General features: G+C 41.7%; 60 pseudogenes; all 60 read left to right on the top strand.

Annotated features, from left to right (window-relative positions):
- Positions 1–193: 193 nt before the first annotated feature.
- LOC142710204 (5S ribosomal RNA) lies at positions 194–312 on the top strand (annotated as a pseudogene).
- Positions 313–565: 253 nt separating this feature from the next.
- Positions 566–684, top strand: LOC142699100 (5S ribosomal RNA; annotated as a pseudogene).
- A 67-nt stretch (positions 685–751) lies between these two features.
- On the top strand, positions 752–870 carry LOC142706284 (5S ribosomal RNA; annotated as a pseudogene).
- Positions 871–937: 67 nt separating this feature from the next.
- LOC142696477 (5S ribosomal RNA) lies at positions 938–1,056 on the top strand (annotated as a pseudogene).
- A 67-nt stretch (positions 1,057–1,123) lies between these two features.
- Positions 1,124–1,242, top strand: LOC142671086 (5S ribosomal RNA; annotated as a pseudogene).
- Positions 1,243–1,309: 67 nt separating this feature from the next.
- LOC142683132 (5S ribosomal RNA) lies at positions 1,310–1,428 on the top strand (annotated as a pseudogene).
- Positions 1,429–1,495: 67 nt separating this feature from the next.
- LOC142732644 (5S ribosomal RNA) lies at positions 1,496–1,614 on the top strand (annotated as a pseudogene).
- A 67-nt stretch (positions 1,615–1,681) lies between these two features.
- LOC142708855 (5S ribosomal RNA) lies at positions 1,682–1,800 on the top strand (annotated as a pseudogene).
- A 67-nt stretch (positions 1,801–1,867) lies between these two features.
- Positions 1,868–1,986, top strand: LOC142683011 (5S ribosomal RNA; annotated as a pseudogene).
- A 67-nt stretch (positions 1,987–2,053) lies between these two features.
- Positions 2,054–2,172, top strand: LOC142680574 (5S ribosomal RNA; annotated as a pseudogene).
- Positions 2,173–2,240: 68 nt separating this feature from the next.
- On the top strand, positions 2,241–2,359 carry LOC142692982 (5S ribosomal RNA; annotated as a pseudogene).
- Positions 2,360–2,612: 253 nt separating this feature from the next.
- LOC142674056 (5S ribosomal RNA) lies at positions 2,613–2,731 on the top strand (annotated as a pseudogene).
- A 67-nt stretch (positions 2,732–2,798) lies between these two features.
- Positions 2,799–2,917, top strand: LOC142732633 (5S ribosomal RNA; annotated as a pseudogene).
- Positions 2,918–3,356: 439 nt separating this feature from the next.
- Positions 3,357–3,475, top strand: LOC142724173 (5S ribosomal RNA; annotated as a pseudogene).
- Positions 3,476–3,541: 66 nt separating this feature from the next.
- Positions 3,542–3,660, top strand: LOC142735996 (5S ribosomal RNA; annotated as a pseudogene).
- A 253-nt stretch (positions 3,661–3,913) lies between these two features.
- Positions 3,914–4,032, top strand: LOC142682890 (5S ribosomal RNA; annotated as a pseudogene).
- A 253-nt stretch (positions 4,033–4,285) lies between these two features.
- Positions 4,286–4,404, top strand: LOC142710753 (5S ribosomal RNA; annotated as a pseudogene).
- A 67-nt stretch (positions 4,405–4,471) lies between these two features.
- LOC142736565 (5S ribosomal RNA) lies at positions 4,472–4,590 on the top strand (annotated as a pseudogene).
- Positions 4,591–4,657: 67 nt separating this feature from the next.
- LOC142737757 (5S ribosomal RNA) lies at positions 4,658–4,776 on the top strand (annotated as a pseudogene).
- A 67-nt stretch (positions 4,777–4,843) lies between these two features.
- LOC142667947 (5S ribosomal RNA) lies at positions 4,844–4,962 on the top strand (annotated as a pseudogene).
- Positions 4,963–5,029: 67 nt separating this feature from the next.
- LOC142691096 (5S ribosomal RNA) lies at positions 5,030–5,148 on the top strand (annotated as a pseudogene).
- A 67-nt stretch (positions 5,149–5,215) lies between these two features.
- Positions 5,216–5,334, top strand: LOC142670953 (5S ribosomal RNA; annotated as a pseudogene).
- Positions 5,335–5,401: 67 nt separating this feature from the next.
- On the top strand, positions 5,402–5,520 carry LOC142670412 (5S ribosomal RNA; annotated as a pseudogene).
- Positions 5,521–5,587: 67 nt separating this feature from the next.
- On the top strand, positions 5,588–5,706 carry LOC142706273 (5S ribosomal RNA; annotated as a pseudogene).
- Positions 5,707–5,773: 67 nt separating this feature from the next.
- Positions 5,774–5,892, top strand: LOC142696465 (5S ribosomal RNA; annotated as a pseudogene).
- Positions 5,893–5,959: 67 nt separating this feature from the next.
- LOC142671075 (5S ribosomal RNA) lies at positions 5,960–6,078 on the top strand (annotated as a pseudogene).
- Positions 6,079–6,145: 67 nt separating this feature from the next.
- Positions 6,146–6,264, top strand: LOC142682769 (5S ribosomal RNA; annotated as a pseudogene).
- Positions 6,265–6,331: 67 nt separating this feature from the next.
- LOC142732611 (5S ribosomal RNA) lies at positions 6,332–6,450 on the top strand (annotated as a pseudogene).
- A 67-nt stretch (positions 6,451–6,517) lies between these two features.
- LOC142708844 (5S ribosomal RNA) lies at positions 6,518–6,636 on the top strand (annotated as a pseudogene).
- A 67-nt stretch (positions 6,637–6,703) lies between these two features.
- Positions 6,704–6,822, top strand: LOC142682647 (5S ribosomal RNA; annotated as a pseudogene).
- A 67-nt stretch (positions 6,823–6,889) lies between these two features.
- Positions 6,890–7,008, top strand: LOC142680563 (5S ribosomal RNA; annotated as a pseudogene).
- Positions 7,009–7,075: 67 nt separating this feature from the next.
- LOC142736564 (5S ribosomal RNA) lies at positions 7,076–7,194 on the top strand (annotated as a pseudogene).
- Positions 7,195–7,447: 253 nt separating this feature from the next.
- On the top strand, positions 7,448–7,566 carry LOC142674045 (5S ribosomal RNA; annotated as a pseudogene).
- A 67-nt stretch (positions 7,567–7,633) lies between these two features.
- LOC142732599 (5S ribosomal RNA) lies at positions 7,634–7,752 on the top strand (annotated as a pseudogene).
- A 439-nt stretch (positions 7,753–8,191) lies between these two features.
- Positions 8,192–8,310, top strand: LOC142724162 (5S ribosomal RNA; annotated as a pseudogene).
- Positions 8,311–8,376: 66 nt separating this feature from the next.
- LOC142735985 (5S ribosomal RNA) lies at positions 8,377–8,495 on the top strand (annotated as a pseudogene).
- Positions 8,496–8,562: 67 nt separating this feature from the next.
- On the top strand, positions 8,563–8,681 carry LOC142702073 (5S ribosomal RNA; annotated as a pseudogene).
- Positions 8,682–8,748: 67 nt separating this feature from the next.
- LOC142682526 (5S ribosomal RNA) lies at positions 8,749–8,867 on the top strand (annotated as a pseudogene).
- A 439-nt stretch (positions 8,868–9,306) lies between these two features.
- LOC142736563 (5S ribosomal RNA) lies at positions 9,307–9,425 on the top strand (annotated as a pseudogene).
- Positions 9,426–9,492: 67 nt separating this feature from the next.
- On the top strand, positions 9,493–9,611 carry LOC142689348 (5S ribosomal RNA; annotated as a pseudogene).
- Positions 9,612–9,864: 253 nt separating this feature from the next.
- LOC142674023 (5S ribosomal RNA) lies at positions 9,865–9,983 on the top strand (annotated as a pseudogene).
- Positions 9,984–10,050: 67 nt separating this feature from the next.
- Positions 10,051–10,169, top strand: LOC142732588 (5S ribosomal RNA; annotated as a pseudogene).
- Positions 10,170–10,608: 439 nt separating this feature from the next.
- On the top strand, positions 10,609–10,727 carry LOC142724151 (5S ribosomal RNA; annotated as a pseudogene).
- A 66-nt stretch (positions 10,728–10,793) lies between these two features.
- Positions 10,794–10,912, top strand: LOC142735974 (5S ribosomal RNA; annotated as a pseudogene).
- A 253-nt stretch (positions 10,913–11,165) lies between these two features.
- LOC142682394 (5S ribosomal RNA) lies at positions 11,166–11,284 on the top strand (annotated as a pseudogene).
- A 253-nt stretch (positions 11,285–11,537) lies between these two features.
- On the top strand, positions 11,538–11,656 carry LOC142710742 (5S ribosomal RNA; annotated as a pseudogene).
- A 67-nt stretch (positions 11,657–11,723) lies between these two features.
- LOC142736562 (5S ribosomal RNA) lies at positions 11,724–11,842 on the top strand (annotated as a pseudogene).
- A 67-nt stretch (positions 11,843–11,909) lies between these two features.
- LOC142737756 (5S ribosomal RNA) lies at positions 11,910–12,028 on the top strand (annotated as a pseudogene).
- Positions 12,029–12,095: 67 nt separating this feature from the next.
- On the top strand, positions 12,096–12,214 carry LOC142677689 (5S ribosomal RNA; annotated as a pseudogene).
- Positions 12,215–12,281: 67 nt separating this feature from the next.
- Positions 12,282–12,400, top strand: LOC142691085 (5S ribosomal RNA; annotated as a pseudogene).
- Positions 12,401–12,467: 67 nt separating this feature from the next.
- LOC142670942 (5S ribosomal RNA) lies at positions 12,468–12,586 on the top strand (annotated as a pseudogene).
- A 67-nt stretch (positions 12,587–12,653) lies between these two features.
- LOC142670401 (5S ribosomal RNA) lies at positions 12,654–12,772 on the top strand (annotated as a pseudogene).
- A 67-nt stretch (positions 12,773–12,839) lies between these two features.
- On the top strand, positions 12,840–12,958 carry LOC142706262 (5S ribosomal RNA; annotated as a pseudogene).
- Positions 12,959–13,025: 67 nt separating this feature from the next.
- LOC142696454 (5S ribosomal RNA) lies at positions 13,026–13,144 on the top strand (annotated as a pseudogene).
- Positions 13,145–13,211: 67 nt separating this feature from the next.
- LOC142671064 (5S ribosomal RNA) lies at positions 13,212–13,330 on the top strand (annotated as a pseudogene).
- A 67-nt stretch (positions 13,331–13,397) lies between these two features.
- On the top strand, positions 13,398–13,516 carry LOC142682273 (5S ribosomal RNA; annotated as a pseudogene).
- Positions 13,517–13,583: 67 nt separating this feature from the next.
- On the top strand, positions 13,584–13,702 carry LOC142732577 (5S ribosomal RNA; annotated as a pseudogene).
- A 67-nt stretch (positions 13,703–13,769) lies between these two features.
- On the top strand, positions 13,770–13,888 carry LOC142708822 (5S ribosomal RNA; annotated as a pseudogene).
- Positions 13,889–13,955: 67 nt separating this feature from the next.
- On the top strand, positions 13,956–14,074 carry LOC142682167 (5S ribosomal RNA; annotated as a pseudogene).
- Positions 14,075–14,141: 67 nt separating this feature from the next.
- LOC142680552 (5S ribosomal RNA) lies at positions 14,142–14,260 on the top strand (annotated as a pseudogene).
- Positions 14,261–14,288: the final 28 nt, after the last annotated feature.

The following is a 14,288-nucleotide window of genomic DNA, read 5'->3' as shown; positions in this document are numbered from 1 at the left end:
ATTTAATGTCAATGGCAATTCTAAGCTGAATGTGCCTGCTCTCGTTAGATCGCAGAAGTTACACAGCTTAAGCCCTCGCTAGTACCAGTGTGGGAGAGTGTCTGGGAATCCGTGGTGCGGTTGACTTTTTATTATGTTGTTTAGATTTTGTTTCACAATCGATTAAAAAGGACTATGGATTAAAGCATTTAATGTCAGTGGCCATTCTAAGCTGAATGTGCCTGCTCTCGTTAGATCGCAGAAGTTACACAGCTTAACGCCTTGCTAGTACCAGTGTGGGAGACTGTCTGGGAATCCGTGGTGCGGTTGACTTTTTATTATGTCGTTTAGATTTTGTTTCACAATAGATTAAATAGGACTATGGATTAAAGCATTTAACGTCAATGGCCATTCTAAACTGAATGTGCCTGCTCTCGTCAGATCGCAGAAGTTACACAGCTTAAGGCCTCGCTAGTACCAGTGTGGGAGACTGTCTGGGAATCTATGGTGCGGTTGAATTTTTATTATGTCGTTTAGATTTTGTTTCACAATCGATTAAAAAGGACTATGGATTAAAGCATTTAATGTCCATGGCCATTCTAAGCTGAATGTCCCTGCTCTCGTCAGATCGCAGAAGTTACACAGCTTAAGGCCTTGCTAGTACCAGTGAGGGAGACTGTCTGGGAATCCGTGGTGCGGTTGACTTTTTATTATGTTGTTTAGATTTTGTTTCACAATCGATTAAAAAGGACTATGGATTAAAGCATTTAATGCCAATGGCCATTCTAAGCTGAATGTGCCTGCTCTCGTCAGACTGCAGAAGTTACACAGCTTAAGGCCTCGCTAGTACCAGTGTGGGAGACTGTCTTGGAATCCGTGGTGCGGTTGACTTTTTATTATGTCGTTTAGATTTTGTTTCACAATCGATTAAAAAGGACTATGGATTAAAGCATTTAATGTCAATGGCCATTCTAAGCTGAATGTGCCTGCTCTAGTCAGAACGCAGAAGTTACACAGCTTAAGGCCTCGCTAGTACCAGTGTGGGAAACTGTCTGGGAATCCGTGGTGCGGTTGAATTTTTATTATGTCGTTTAGATTTTGTTTCACAATCGATTAAAAAGGACTATGTATTAAAGCATTGAATGTCAATGGCCATTCTAAGCTGAATGTCCCTGCTCTCGTCAGATCGCAGAAGTTACACAGCTTAAGGCCTCGCTAGTACCAGTGTGAGAGACTGTCTGGGAATCCGTGGTGCGGTTGACTTTTTATTATGTTGTTTAGATTTTGTTTCACAATAAATTAAATAGGACTATGGATTAAGGCTTTTAATGTCAATGGCCATTCTAAGCTGAATGTGCCTGCTCTCGTCAGATCGCAGAAGTTACACAGCTTAAGGCCTCGCTAGTACCAGTGTGGGAGACTGTCTGGGAATCCGTGGTGCGGTTGACTTCTTATTATGTCGTTTAGATTTTGTTTCACAATAGATTAAATAGGACTATGGATTAAAGCATTTAACGTCAATGGCCATTCTAAGCTGAATGTGCCTGCTCTCGTCAGATCGCAGAAGTTACACAGCTTAAGGCCTCGCTAGTACCAGTGTGGGAGACTGTCTGGGAATCCGTGGTGCGGTTGTCTTTTTATTATGTCGTTTAGATTTTGTTTCACAATCGATTAAAAAGGACTATGGATTAAAGCATTTAATGTCAATGGCCATTCTAAGCTGAATGTGCCTGCTCTAGTCAGAAGGCAGAAGTTACACAGCTTAAGGCCTCGCTAGTACCAGTGTGGGAAACTGTCTGGGAATCCGTGGTGCGGTTGACTTTTTATTATGTTGTTTAGATTTTGTTTCACAATAAATTAAATAGGACTATGGATTAAGGCTTTTAATGTCAATGGCCATTCTAAGCTGAATGTGCCTGCTCTCGTCAGATCGCAGAAGTTACACAGCTTAAGGCCTCGCTAGTACCAGTGTGGGAGACTGTCTGGGAATCCGTGGTGCGGTTGACTTTTTATTATGTCGTTTAGATTTTGTTTCACAATCGATTAAAAAGGACTATGGATTAAAGCATTTAATGTCAATGGCCATTCTAAGCTGAATGTGCCTGCTCTCGTTAGATCGCAGAAGTTACACAGCTTAACGCCTCGCTAGTACCAGTGTGGGAGACTGTCTGGGAATCCGTGGTGCGGTTGACTTTTTTATTATGTCGTTTACATTTTGTTTCACAATAGATTAAATAGGACTATGGATTAAAGCATTTAACGTCAATGGCCATTCTAAGCTGAATGTGCCTGCTCTCGTCAAATCGCAGAAGTTACACAGCTTAAGGCCTCGCTAGTACCAGTGTGGGAGACTGTCTGGGAATCCGTGGTGCGGTTGAATTTTTATTATGTCGTTTAGATTTTGTTTCACAATCGATTAAAAAGGACTATGGATTAAAGCATTTGATGTCAATGGCCATTCTAAGCTGAATGTCCCTGCCCTCGTCAGATCGCAGAAGTTACACAGCTTAAGGCCTCGCTAGTACTAGTGTGTGAGACTGTCTGGGAATCTGTGGTGCGGTTGACTTTTTATTATGTCGTTTAGATTTTGTTTCACAATCGATTAAAAAGGACTATGGATTAAAGCATTTAATGTCTATGGCCATTCTAAGCTGAATGTGCCTGCTCTCGTCAGATCGCAGAAGTTACACAGCTTAAGGCCTCGCTAGTACCAGTGTGGGAGACTGTCTGGGAATCCGTGGTGCGGATGACTTCTTATTATGTCGTTTAGATTTTGTTTCACAATAGATTAAATAGGACTATGGATTAAAGCATATAACGTCAATGGCCATTCTAAGCTGAATGTGCCTGCTCTCGTCAGATCGCAGAAGTTACACAGCTTAAGGCCTCGCTAGTACCAGTGTGGGAGACTGTCTGGGAATCCGTGGTGCGGTTGTCTTTTTATTATGTCGTTTAGATTTTGTTTCACAATCGATTAAAAAGGACTATGGATTAAATCATTTAATGTCAATGGCAATTCTAAGCTGAATGTGCCTGCTCTCGTTAGATCGCAGAAGTTACACAGCTTAACGCCTCACTAGTACCAGTGTGGGAGACTGTCTGGGAATCCGTGGTGTGGTTGACTTTTTATTATGTCGTTAAGATTTAGTTTCACAATAGATTAAATAGGACTATGGATTAAAGCATTTAACGTCAATGGACATTCTAAGCTGAATGTGCCTGCTCTAGTCAGATCGCAGAAGTTACACAGCTTAAGGCCTCGCTAGTATCAGTGTGGGAGACTGTCTGGGAATCCGTGGTGCGGTTGAATTTTTATTATGTCGTTTAGATTTTGTTTCACAATCGATTAAAAAGGACTATGGATTAAAGCATTTAATGTCAATGGCCATTCTAAGCTGAATGTCCCTGCTCTCGTCAGATCGCAGAAATTACACAGCTTAAGGCCTCGCTAGTACCAGTGTGGGAGACTGTCTGGGAATCCGTGGTGCGGTTGACTTTTTATTATGTCGTTTAGATTTTGTTTCACAATCGATTAAAAAGGACTATGGATTAAGCATTTAATGTCAATGGCCATTCTAAGCTGAATGTGCCTGCTCTCGTCAGATCGCAGAAGTTACACAGCTTAAGGCCTCGCTAGTACTAGTGTGGGAGACTGTCTGGGAATCCGTGGTGCGGTTGACTTTTTATTATGTTGTTTAGATTTTGTTTCACAATAGATTAAATAGGACTATGGATTAAGGCTTTTAATGGCAATGGCCATTCTAAGCTCAATGTGCCTGCTCTCGTCATATCGCAGAAGTTACACAGCCTAAGGCCTCGTTAGTACCAGTGTGGGAGACTGTCTGGGAATCCGTGGTGCGGTTGACTTTTTATTATGTCGTTTAGATTATGTTTCACAATCGATTAAAAAGGACTATGGATTAAAGCATTTAATGTCAATGGCCATTCTAAGCTGAATGTGCCTGCTCTCGTCAGATCGCAGAAGTTACACAGCTTAAGGCCTCGCTAGTACCAGTGTGGGAGACTGTCTGGGAATCCGTGGTGCGGTTGACTTTTTATTATGTTGTTTAGATTTTGTTTCACAATAGATTAAATAGGACTATGGATTAAGGCTTTTAATGGCAATGGCCATTCTAAGCTGAATGTGCCTCCTCTCGTCAGATCGCAGAAGTTACACAGCTTGAGGCCTCGTTAGTACTAGTGTGGGAGACTGTCTTGGAATCCGTGGTGCGGTTGACTTTTTATTATGTCGTTTAGATTTTGTTTCACAATCGATTAAAAAGGACTATGGATTAAAGCATTTAATGTCAATGGCCATTCTAAGCTGAATGTGCCTGTTCTCGTTAGATCGCAGAAGTTACACAGCTTAACGCCTCGCTAGTACCAGTGTGGGAGACTGTCTGGGAATCCGTGGTGTGGTTGACTTTTTATTATGTCGTTTAGATTTTGTTTCACAATAGATTAAATAGGACTATGGATTAAAGCATTTAACGTCAATGGCCATTCTAAGCTGAATGTGCCTGCTCTCGTCAGATCGCAGAAGTTACACAGCTTAAGGCCTCGCTAGTACCAGTGTGGGAGACTGTCTGGGAATCCGTGGTGCGGTTGAATTTTTATTATGTCGTTTAGATTTTGTTTCACAATCGATTAAAAAGGACTATGGATTAAAGCATTTAATGTCAATGGCCATTCTAAGCTGAATGTGCCTGCTCTCGTCAGATCGCAGAAGTTACACAGCTTAAGGCCTCGCTATTACCAGTGTGGGAGACTGTCTGGGAATCCGTGGTGCGGTTGACTTTTTATTATGTTGTTTAGATTTTGTTTCACAATAGATTAAATAGGACTATGGATTAAGGCTTTTAATGGCAATGGCCATTCTAAGCTGAATGTGCCTGCTCTCGTCAGAGCGCAGAAGTTACACAGCTTAAGGCCTCGTTAGTACCAGTGTGGGAAACTGTCTGGGAATCCGTGGTGCGGTTGACTTTTTATTATGTTGTTTAGATTTTGTTTCACAATCGATTAAAAAGGACTATGGATTAAAGCATTTAATGTCAATGGCCATTCTAAGCTGAATGTGCCTGCTCTCGTCAGATCGCAGAAGTTACACAGCTTAACGCCTCGCTAGTACCAGTGTGGGAGACTGTCTGGGAATCCGTGGTGTGGTTGACTTCTTATTATGTCGTTTAGATTTTGTTTCACAATAGATTAAATAGGACTATGGATTAAAGCATTTAACGTCAATGGCCATTCTAAGCTGAATGTGCCTGCTCTCGTCAGATCGCAGAAGTTACATAGCTTAAGGCCTCGCTAGTACCAGTGTGGGAGACTGTCTGGGAATCCGTGGTGCGGTTGAATTTTTATTATGTCGTTTAGATTTTGTTTCACAATCGATTAAAAAGGACTATGGATTAAAGCATTTAATGTCAATGGCCATTCTAAGCTGAATGTCCCTGCTCTCGTCAGATCGCAGAAGTTACACAGCTTAAGGCCTTGCTAGTACCAGTGAGGGAGACTGTCTGGGAATCCGTGGTGCGGTTGACTTTTTATTATGTTGTTTAGATTTTGTTTCACAATCGATTAAAAAGGACTATGGATTAAAGCATTTAATGCCAATGGCCATTCTAAGCTGAATGTGCCTGCTCTCGTCAGACTGCAGAAGTTACACAGCTTAAGGCCTCGCTAGTACCAGTGTGGGAGACTGTCTTGGAATCCGTGGTGCGGTTGACTTTTTATTATGTCGTTTAGATTTTGTTTCACAATCGATTAAAAAGGACTATGGATTAAAGCATTTAATGTCAATGGCCATTCTAAGCTGAATGTGCCTGCTCTAGTCAGAACGCAGAAGTTACACAGCTTAAGGCCTCGCTAGTACCAGTGTGGGAAACTGTCTGGGAATCCGTGGTGCGGTTGAATTTTTATTATGTCGTTTAGATTTTGTTTCACAATCGATTAAAAAGGACTATGTATTAAAGCATTGAATGTCAATGGCCATTCTAAGCTGAATGTCCCTGCTCTCGTCAGATCGCAGAAGTTACACAGCTTAAGGCCTCGCTAGTACCAGTGTGAGAGACTGTCTGGGAATCCGTGGTGCGGTTGACTTTTTATTATGTTGTTTAGATTTTGTTTCACAATAAATTAAATAGGACTATGGATTAAGGCTTTTAATGTCAATGGCCATTCTAAGCTGAATGTGCCTGCTCTCGTCAGATCGCAGAAGTTACACAGCTTAAGGCCTCGCTAGTACCAGTGTGGGAGACTGTCTGGGAATCCGTGGTGCGGTTGACTTCTTATTATGTCGTTTAGATTTTGTTTCACAATAGATTAAATAGGACTATGGATTAAAGCATTTAACGTCAATGGCCATTCTAAGCTGAATGTGCCTGCTCTCGTCAGATCGCAGAAGTTACACAGCTTAAGGCCTCGCTAGTACCAGTGTGGGAGACTGTCTGGGAATCCGTGGTGCGGTTGTCTTTTTATTATGTCGTTTAGATTTTGTTTCACAATCGATTAAAAAGGACTATGGATTAAAGCATTTAATGTCAATGGCCATTCTAAGCTGAATGTGCCTGCTCTAGTCAGAAGGCAGAAGTTACACAGCTTAAGGCCTCGCTAGTACCAGTGTGGGAAACTGTCTGGGAATCCGTGGTGCGGTTGACTTTTTATTATGTTGTTTAGATTTTGTTTCACAATAAATTAAATAGGACTATGGATTAAGGCTTTTAATGTCAATGGCCATTCTAAGCTGAATGTGCCTGCTCTCGTCAGATCGCAGAAGTTACACAGCTTAAGGCCTCGCTAGTACCAGTGTGGGAGACTGTCTGGGAATCCGTGGTGCGGTTGACTTTTTATTATGTCGTTTAGATTTTGTTTCACAATCGATTAAAAAGGACTATGGATTAAAGCATTTAATGTCAATGGCCATTCTAAGCTGAATGTGCCTGCTCTCGTTAGATCGCAGAAGTTACACAGCTTAACGCCTCGCTAGTACCAGTGTGGGAGACTGTCTGGGAATCCGTGGTGCGGTTGACTTTTTATTATGTCGTTTACATTTTGTTTCACAATAGATTAAATAGGACTATGGATTAAAGCATTTAACGTCAATGGCCATTCTAAGCTGAATGTGCCTGCTCTCGTCAGATCGCAGAAGTTACACAGCTTAAGGCCTCGCTAGTACCAGTGTGGGAGACTGTCTGGGAATCCGTGGTGCGGTTGAATTTTTATTATGTCGTTTAGATTTTGTTTCACAATCGATTAAAAAGGACTATGGATTAAAGCATTTGATGTCAATGGCCATTCTAAGCTGAATGTCCCTGCCCTCGTCAGATCGCAGAAGTTACACAGCTTAAGGCCTCGCTAGTACTAGTGTGTGAGACTGTCTGGGAATCTGTGGTGCGGTTGACTTTTTATTATGTCGTTTAGATTTTGTTTCACAATCGATTAAAAAGGACTATGGATTAAAGCATTTAATGTCTATGGCCATTCTAAGCTGAATGTGCCTGCTCTCGTCAGATCGCAGAAGTTACACAGCTTAAGGCCTCGCTAGTACCAGTGTGGGAGACTGTCTGGGAATCCGTGGTGCGGATGACTTCTTATTATGTCGTTTAGATTTTGTTTCACAATAGATTAAATAGGACTATGGATTAAAGCATATAACGTCAATGGCCATTCTAAGCTGAATGTGCCTGCTCTCGTCAGATCGCAGAAGTTACACAGCTTAAGGCCTCGCTAGTACCAGTGTGGGAGACTGTCTGGGAATCCGTGGTGCGGTTGTCTTTTTATTATGTCGTTTAGATTTTGTTTCACAATCGATTAAAAAGGACTATGGATTAAATCATTTAATGTCAATGGCAATTCTAAGCTGAATGTGCCTGCTCTCGTTAGATCGCAGAAGTTACACAGCTTAACGCCTCACTAGTACCAGTGTGGGAGACTGTCTGGGAATCCGTGGTGTGGTTGACTTTTTATTATGTCGTTAAGATTTAGTTTCACAATAGATTAAATAGGACTATGGATTAAAGCATTTAACGTCAATGGCCATTCTAAGCTGAATGTGCCTGCTCTAGTCAGATCGCAGAAGTTACACAGCTTAAGGCCTCGCTAGTATCAGTGTGGGAGACTGTCTGGGAATCCGTGGTGCGGTTGAATTTTTATTATGTCGTTTAGATTTTGTTTCACAATCGATTAAAAAGGACTATGGATTAAAGCATTTAATGTCAATGGCCATTCTAAGCTGAATGTCCCTGCTCTCGTCAGATCGCAGAAATTACACAGCTTAAGGCCTCGCTAGTACCAGTGTGGGAGACTGTCTGGGAATCCGTGGTGCGGTTGACTTTTTATTATGTCGTTTAGATTTTGTTTCACAATCGATTAAAAAGGACTATGGATTAAGCATTTAATGTCAATGGCCATTCTAAGCTGAATGTGCCTGCTCTCGTCAGATCGCAGAAGTTACACAGCTTAAGGCCTCGCTAGTACTAGTGTGGGAGACTGTCTGGGAATCCGTGGTGCGGTTGACTTTTTATTATGTTGTTTAGATTTTGTTTCACAATAGATTAAATAGGACTATGGATTAAGGCTTTTAATGGCAATGGCCATTCTAAGCTCAATGTGCCTGCTCTCGTCAGATCGCAGAAGTTACACAGCCTAAGGCCTCGTTAGTACCAGTGTGGGAGACTGTCTGGGAATCCGTGGTGCGGTTGACTTTTTATTATGTCGTTTAGATTATGTTTCACAATCGATTAAAAAGGACTATGGATTAAAGCATTTAATGTCAATGGCCATTCTAAGCTGAATGTGCCTGCTCTCGTCAGATCGCAGAAGTTACACAGCTTAAGGCCTCGCTAGTACCAGTGTGGGAGACTGTCTGGGAATCCGTGGTGCGGTTGACTTTTTATTATGTTGTTTAGATTTTGTTTCACAATAGATTAAATAGGACTATGGATTAAGGCTTTTAATGGGAATGGCCATTCTAAGCTGAATGTGCCTCCTCTCGTCAGATCGCAGAAGTTACACAGCTTGAGGCCTCGTTAGTACTAGTGTGGGAGACTGTCTTGGAATCCGTGGTGCGGTTGACTTTTTATTATGTCGTTTAGATTTTGTTTCACAATCGATTAAAAAGGACTATGGATTAAAGCATTTAATGTCAATGGCCATTCTAAGCTGAATGTGCCTGTTCTCGTTAGATCGCAGAAGTTACACAGCTTAACGCCTCGCTAGTACCAGTGTGGGAGACTGTCTGGGAATCCGTGGTGTGGTGGACTTTTTATTATGTCGTTTAGATTTTGTTTCACAATAGATTAAATAGGACTATGGATTAAAGCATTTAACGTCAATGGCCATTCTAAGCTGAATGTGCCTGCTCTCGTCAGATCGCAGAAGTTACACAGCTTAAGGCCTCGCTAGTACCAGTGTGGGAGACTGTCTGGGAATCCGTGGTGCGGTTGAATTTTTATTATGTCGTTTAGATTTTGTTTCACAATCGATTAAAAAGGACTATGGATTAAAGCATTTAATGTCAATGGCCATTCTAAGCTGAATGTGCCTGCTCTCGTCAGATCGCAGAAGTTACACAGCTTAAGGCCTCGCTATTACCAGTGTGGGAGACTGTCTGGGAATCCGTGGTGCGGTTGAATTTTTATTATGTCGTTTAGATTTTGTTTCACAATCGATTAAAAAGGACTATGGATTAAAGCATTTGATGTCAATGGCCATTCTAAGCTGAATGTCCCTGCCCTCGTCAGATCGCAGAAGTTACACAGCTTAAGGCCTCGCTAGTACTAGTGTGTGAGACTGTCTGGGAATCTGTGGTGCGGTTGACTTTTTATTATGTCGTTTAGATTTTGTTTCACAATCGATTAAAAAGGACTATGGATTAAAGCATTTAATGTCTATGGCCATTCTAAGCTGAATGTGCCTGCTCTCGTCAGATCGCAGAAGTTACACAGCTTAAGGCCTCGCTAGTACCAGTGTGGGAGACTGTCTGGGAATCCGTGGTGCGGATGACTTCTTATTATGTCGTTTAGATTTTGTTTCACAATAGATTAAATAGGACTATGGATTAAAGCATATAACGTCAATGGCCATTCTAAGCTGAATGTGCCTGCTCTCGTCAGATCGCAGAAGTTACACAGCTTAAGGCCTCGCTAGTACCAGTGTGGGAGACTGTCTGGGAATCCGTGGTGCGGTTGTCTTTTTATTATGTCGTTTAGATTTTGTTTCACAATCGATTAAAAAGGACTATGGATTAAATCATTTAATGTCAATGGCAATTCTAAGCTGAATGTGCCTGCTCTCGTTAGATCGCAGAAGTTACACAGCTTAACGCCTCACTAGTACCAGTGTGGGAGACTGTCTGGGAATCCGTGGTGTGGTTGACTTTTTATTATGTCGTTAAGATTTAGTTTCACAATAGATTAAATAGGACTATGGATTAAAGCATTTAACGTCAATGGACATTCTAAGCTGAATGTGCCTGCTCTAGTCAGATCGCAGAAGTTACACAGCTTAAGGCCTCGCTAGTATCAGTGTGGGAGACTGTCTGGGAATCCGTGGTGCGGTTGAATTTTTATTATGTCGTTTAGATTTTGTTTCACAATCGATTAAAAAGGACTATGGATTAAAGCATTTAATGTCAATGGCCATTCTAAGCTGAATGTCCCTGCTCTCGTCAGATCGCAGAAATTACACAGCTTAAGGCCTCGCTAGTACCAGTGTGGGAGACTGTCTGGGAATCCGTGGTGCGGTTGACTTTTTATTATGTCGTTTAGATTTTGTTTCACAATCGATTAAAAAGGACTATGGATTAAGCATTTAATGTCAATGGCCATTCTAAGCTGAATGTGCCTGCTCTCGTCAGATCGCAGAAGTTACACAGCTTAAGGCCTCGCTAGTACTAGTGTGGGAGACTGTCTGGGAATCCGTGGTGCGGTTGACTTTTTATTATGTTGTTTAGATTTTGTTTCACAATAGATTAAATAGGACTATGGATTAAGGCTTTTAATGGCAATGGCCATTCTAAGCTCAATGTGCCTGCTCTCGTCATATCGCAGAAGTTACACAGCCTAAGGCCTCGTTAGTACCAGTGTGGGAGACTGTCTGGGAATCCGTGGTGCGGTTGACTTTTTATTATGTCGTTTAGATTATGTTTCACAATCGATTAAAAAGGACTATGGATTAAAGCATTTAATGTCAATGGCCATTCTAAGCTGAATGTGCCTGCTCTCGTCAGATCGCAGAAGTTACACAGCTTAAGGCCTCGCTAGTACCAGTGTGGGAGACTGTCTGGGAATCCGTGGTGCGGTTGACTTTTTATTATGTTGTTTAGATTTTGTTTCACAATAGATTAAATAGGACTATGGATTAAGGCTTTTAATGGCAATGGCCATTCTAAGCTGAATGTGCCTCCTCTCGTCAGATCGCAGAAGTTACACAGCTTGAGGCCTCGTTAGTACTAGTGTGGGAGACTGTCTTGGAATCCGTGGTGCGGTTGACTTTTTATTATGTCGTTTAGATTTTGTTTCACAATCGATTAAAAAGGACTATGGATTAAAGCATTTAATGTCAATGGCCATTCTAAGCTGAATGTGCCTGTTCTCGTTAGATCGCAGAAGTTACACAGCTTAACGCCTCGCTAGTACCAGTGTGGGAGACTGTCTGGGAATCCGTGGTGTGGTTGACTTTTTATTATGTCGTTTAGATTTTGTTTCACAATAGATTAAATAGGACTATGGATTAAAGCATTTAACGTCAATGGCCATTCTAAGCTGAATGTGCCTGCTCTCGTCAGATCGCAGAAGTTACACAGCTTAAGGCCTCGCTAGTACCAGTGTGGGAGACTGTCTGGGAATCCGTGGTGCGGTTGAATTTTTATTATGTCGTTTAGATTTTGTTTCACAATCGATTAAAAAGGACTATGGATTAAAGCATTTAATGTCAATGGCCATTCTAAGCTGAATGTGCCTGCTCTCGTCAGATCGCAGAAGTTACACAGCTTAAGGCCTCGCTATTACCAGTGTGGGAGACTGTCTGGGAATCCGTGGTGCGGTTGACTTTTTATTATGTTGTTTAGATTTTGTTTCACAATAGATTAAATAGGACTATGGATTAAGGCTTTTAATGGCAATGGCCATTCTAAGCTGAATGTGCCTGCTCTCGTTAGAGCGCAGAAGTTACACAGCTTAAGGCCTCGTTAGTACCAGTGTGGGAAACTGTCTGGGAATCCGTGGTGCGGTTGACTTTTTATTATGTTGTTTAGATTTTGTTTCACAATCGATTAAAAAGGACTATGGATTAAAGCATTTAATGTCAATGGCCATTCTAAGCTGAATGTGCCTGCTCTCGTCAGATCGCAGAAGTTACACAGCTTAACGCCTCGCTAGTACCAGTGTGGGAGACTGTCTGGGAATCCGTGGTGTGGTTGACTTCTTATTATGTCGTTTAGATTTTGTTTCACAATAGATTAAATAGGACTATGGATTAAAGCATTTAACGTCAATGGCCATTCTAAGCTGAATGTGCCTGCTCTCGTCAGATCGCAGAAGTTACATAGCTTAAGGCCTCGCTAGTACCAGTGTGGGAGACTGTCTGGGAATCCGTGGTGCGGTTGAATTTTTATTATGTCGTTTAGATTTTGTTTCACAATCGATTAAAAAGGACTATGGATTAAAGCATTTAATGTCAATGGCCATTCTAAGCTGAATGTCCCTGCTCTCGTCAGATCGCAGAAGTTACACAGCTTAAGGCCTTGCTAGTACCAGTGAGGGAGACTGTCTGGGAATCCGTGGTGCGGTTGACTTTTTATTATGTTGTTTAGATTTTGTTTCACAATCGATTAAAAAGGACTATGGATTAAAGCATTTAATGCCAATGGCCATTCTAAGCTGAATGTGCCTGCTCTCGTCAGACTGCAGAAGTTACACAGCTTAAGGCCTCGCTAGTACCAGTGTGGGAGACTGTCTTGGAATCCGTGGTGCGGTTGACTTTTTATTATGTCGTTTAGATTTTGTTTCACAATCGATTAAAAAGGACTATGGATTAAAGCATTTAATGTCAATGGCCATTCTAAGCTGAATGTGCCTGCTCTAGTCAGAACGCAGAAGTTACACAGCTTAAGGCCTCGCTAGTACCAGTGTGGGAAACTGTCTGGGAATCCGTGGTGCGGTTGAATTTTTATTATGTCGTTTAGATTTTGTTTCACAATCGATTAAAAAGGACTATGTATTAAAGCATTGAATGTCAATGGCCATTCTAAGCTGAATGTCCCTGCTCTCGTCAGATCGCAGAAGTTACACAGCTTAAGGCCTCGCTAGTACCAGTGTGAGAGACTGTCTGGGAATCCGTGGTGCGGTTGACTTTTTATTATGTTGTTTAGATTTTGTTTCACAATAAATTAAATAGGACTATGGATTAAGGCTTTTAATGTCAATGGCCATTCTAAGCTGAATGTGCCTGCTCTCGTCAGATCGCAGAAGTTACACAGCTTAAGGCCTCGCTAGTACCAGTGTGGGAGACTGTCTGGGAATCCGTGGTGCGGTTGACTTCTTATTATGTCGTTTAGATTTTGTTTCACAATAGATTAAATAGGACTATGGATTAAAGCATTTAACGTCAATGGCCATTCTAAGCTGAATGTGCCTGCTCTCGTCAGATCGCAGAAGTTACACAGCTTAAGGCCTCGCTAGTACCAGTGTGGGAGACTGTCTGGGAATCCGTGGTGCGGTTGTCTTTTTATTATGTCGTTTAGATTTTGTTTCACAATCGATTAAAAAGGACTATGGATTAAAGCATTTAATGTCAATGGCCATTCTAAGCTGAATGTGCCTGCTCTAGTCAGAAGGCAGAAGTTACACAGCTTAAGGCCTCGCTAGTACCAGTGTGGGAAACTGTCTGGGAATCCGTGGTGCGGTTGACTTTTTATTATGTTGTTTAGATTTTGTTTCACAATAAATTAAATAGGACTATGGATTAAGGCTTTTAATGTCAATGGCCATTCTAAGCTGAATGTGCCTGCTCTCGTCAGATCGCAGAAGTTACACAGCTTAAGGCCTCGCTAGTACCAGTGTGGGAGACTGTCTGGGAATCCGTGGTGCGGTTGACTTTTTATTATGTCGTTTAGATTTTGTTTCACAATCGATTAAAAAGGACTATGGATTAAAGCATTTAATGTCAATGGCCATTCTAAGCTGAATGTGCCTGCTCTCGTTAGATCGCAGAAGTTACACAGCTTAACGCCTCGCTAGTACCAGTGTGGGAGACTGTCTGGGAATCCGTGGTGCGGTTGACTTTTTATTATGTCGTTTACATTTTGTTTC

This window comes from Rhinoderma darwinii, chromosome 1 (genome assembly GCF_050947455.1).
Source record: "Rhinoderma darwinii isolate aRhiDar2 chromosome 1, aRhiDar2.hap1, whole genome shotgun sequence".
NCBI classification, from domain to species: domain Eukaryota; kingdom Metazoa; phylum Chordata; class Amphibia; order Anura; family Rhinodermatidae; genus Rhinoderma; species Rhinoderma darwinii.
The sequence above is the reverse complement of the archived record's forward strand: the minus strand, read 5'-3'. Positions and strand labels throughout refer to the sequence as shown.